We start from the raw sequence: 3,620 nt of genomic DNA, 5'->3' as shown, positions 1-3,620 counted from the left end.
CCCCCCGTCCGCAGGCTCTCTCGCCCTCCCCCCCACCAAGTCCGCAGGATTGCCTGTGGGGGGACCCCACCTCATTGGTGGGACTGGTCACGGGGGGGGCACGTGGCCCCCCAGACTAAGGAGGCACCAGTGGCTCATGGTCCCTATTCCTCTTTTTCTTTAAATATCTGAACTGAAAAGCATCAGCTGTTACACAAGAAGATCCAGGTTCGTTGCACGGGCTACTGAAGTATTAAAGCAAACTTTAAAGCTCCAGATTGTTCACACTGACACATGAAGGAAAATATACTGCAGCCAAGAGTTCCCTCTCTCAGAGATGGCAGAAAGGAATTTTAAAGTGTACACCTCTCCTAAATGCACTGCCCTTTCCTTGTCTTATTCTACAAGGCAGTTTTTTTAAGAGGAATATCTTTGAATCCTCATAGCCATTAAGTCAAATGAAGTACTTACTTCAGGATAGCTCACCTTTCGCAATCAGGAACCCCTTCCTGAATAAAGCCTGGAAGAAGCAAAGACACAGAGGCAAAAATGATAAATAATCTGTTGGGTGGGAGTTCTAAAGCATATGCTGACAAGTGGATATATTTTGAATATACCTGCACTATTTGATTTATCCTCTGTATTCAAGGAGTTAGAAATCTCCCCAAACCACAAAACCATTTAGAAAACTCAGTTTAAGTATTTTAGTTCATTGAAGTTGTTGGTTGCAATAAAACAAACAATGCAACAGGAAAACGTATAGAGATGGGGATTATGCACAGCCAGACTATAAGACAGTTATGAGAAAATATTTAGAGCTGGATTCTCTGTAACTTTGTTTTATACCAGTATAGCTGCTTGTAACCATTGTTGAAACAGAGGCAGCAACGGAGAATCAAACTCCACTAGATTGTTGACATTTCAACATTATAAAGGAGAATGTTTTAGGAAAAGACATGTTTTATTTACATTCTGTGCTATACAACTGATTCTTGTACAGCAGTTAGTTACCAACAGGTCACATAATGCAAAGTAAAGAGAATACCTGCAAGCAACCCTAATACAAGGGAAACATCTCCAGTATGAAAATAGAGACCATGAAGCAGTTTTTAAATTGAATTTTTTTATTGCAGTCATGCATGTATGTTATGAAAGCACAAATCTGATTGAATACTTCCAGGGAAGTGTTTCTGTTTGTCCCAGCTAAAGACCTGTCCCGGCATGTGAACTCTTTTAGTCCATTACAGATTTTTTATTTTTTTCCTCAGAAGCAGTTCTTTACATCAGACTCTTTTTTTGTAACTGCACGAGGAAAAGAGTGCAGTTGACAGTTTATATAGGAAAGAACTCTACCTTTCTATTGCATATTTGAGAGTTATACCTAAAACACCACCCCGAGCAGACCTCGTGGTCAGTTGCACTGTTGGCTCTCCCCCAACCCCAACAGAGATTAGCCAAAGGCACAGGAAAATGAAGAAAAATTACCCAAAGTATTTAGACATTCAAGATGATTTCTTTATGGTACATTTCTCTTGCTGATGCAAGATCCTATTTAGTAACAGACAGCTTGGATTCTGGGGATAGCAGAACATGTTAAAAAAGAAGAAGAAAGAATGACCAGCTATAGAAATGAGACACTGCTATGTCATGATGGTTCCAGTAGCAGGTACTACCCCTTCACAGCACTCCACAAGGCACTTTAAGAAAGCCTTGCTACAAAGTCAGATGGATTTTCCTTAGACTTTTAATTTTACTCTTTCTGCTGTTTTTTTTTTTTGCTTTATGACATCCCTCATTTTGGACACGGGGAATGCTCTAGCACAGTGGAGGACAAACTTTTTGGCAAGCATGGCACACATTAGCCCTGCACCCTGCCATTGCAATTCACTTACTCTGCTTGACCTACTTTCTGCTTCCTTTTATATGTTCTCTCCCCAGTCTGTTACTTTGCTTTGTGCCCTTTGACCTATCTGCTACTGTGCCTCCTGCCCCCCACCCCCACCCTCACATAGGTTGCCACTTGTGGCACTCGTGCTGCAGAATGGCCACCCTTGCTCTAGCACAATAAATGTCCTGTCTGCTTATTGCTGGTTACTGTGCCAGTTGGTTACCTGTATCACAGCTACAATAGGGGAATATCTTACTAGAGTAAGGTTTCATCTTCAACTAGAAGACAGTAATCTCCCCTTTCATCTTCATATGAATAACATTGCTACAAATGTGTTCACCCACTCAATTGTCTACTGGGCAGTTCTTGACAGGGAAACTGGAGAAGTTAGCAGAGGGGGGAAAGATAAATTAGATATTTTGGAATAAGGTTACAAAGAGATGGCACTAAAATGGACAGAGAAAGGAGAAAGTGTCCCACAAAAGTATAGTCCCTAATTAATGATAGATCAGCTCCAAAGCTTCAGAGTATTGCCTCTCATCCAGATTATCTCAACCCTTCTAGATGACCAGCATACACCAAATCCAGTTTTTATTTACTAACAGCTTTTCCCCACCCTTGGCAGAGCTGCCTCCTTCCTGTTTACCTACATACCACTTTTCTTGGCACAGGGTTGCCTGCTCTCCACTTTTCTGGGGAGGTCCTGGCACATAAACTTCTTCCAATCAGCCTTGCCTTGAAAAGAGCTAGAAATGAACACAGAATGGGCTCTTGTACACGTCATAATTTTTGCCCTTTCTTGCATTCCAGTGGCATTACTGTTTGCACATATGGGTTTTCCTGACACTTTAAAAGTCTTTCTGGTGCACTAAAGTAAAATTCATCAGGATGTAGTTTACTTTGGTTTGCCAGGAATTAAAGCCTCACATCTATGGATTCATTACTTGCAAACACAAATCACCCCTCCCTCGAACTCATATGGAAAATCCTCAAACAATTGCAACCCATACTAGAAAGACCCTATTCTTAAATAGATCTTCCAGAGCCACCCAAGCCTTCAAACAAGCACTGAACCTTGCTAACCTCATCACCAGAAGCAAACTTCCTCAGGCCCAGAACACACTGAATGGATCCAGACCATGCCATGACAAGAAATGCAAAACCTGCCAACACATCTCCTTCACCCCCACAATTACTACACTTCACAACAGAGCCATCAGCATCCCTGCATCTTACTGCTGCACCTCCAGAAATGTAATATATCTCATCCAATGCACCAAATGCCCTGATGGAAAATACGTAGGAGACACCAAACAACAACTGCGCACCAGAATCAATGCACACTGAAAATCTATCAAAGACAGGAATACCCAATGACCTGTGGGTGCACATTTCTCACAGGAAAACCACTCTCTCTCCAAGCTTTCAGTTCTGATCCTCAAAGGAAACTTACAAAACAGTTCTCAGAGACAAGCCTATGAACTTCACTTCATCAACCTGGATACTAAAAATCATGGACTAAATATAGACATTGGATTTATGACACGTTATAACCTGCCTGACAGCTGACTTCCCAGGTACTTCTCCACTATTCATCCACCTTCTGTCCCCCACACCCAGCCTGTCTCTCACCCATTGACTCCTCAATCTACATTTTCACTGACTGCCTATCTTGTATGCATACCAGCCTGGCCTCTGGCTTTTTTACTTTTCATTCCATCCAGGAAGAGCACACACCAACTTCTGAAACGTC

Source organism: Gavialis gangeticus, unplaced genomic scaffold (assembly GCF_001723915.1).
Source record: "Gavialis gangeticus isolate Ggan-Ray unplaced genomic scaffold, GavGan_comp1, whole genome shotgun sequence".
NCBI lineage: Eukaryota > Metazoa > Chordata > Crocodylia > Gavialidae > Gavialis > Gavialis gangeticus.
The sequence above is the reverse complement of the archived record's forward strand: the minus strand, read 5'-3'. Positions refer to the sequence as shown.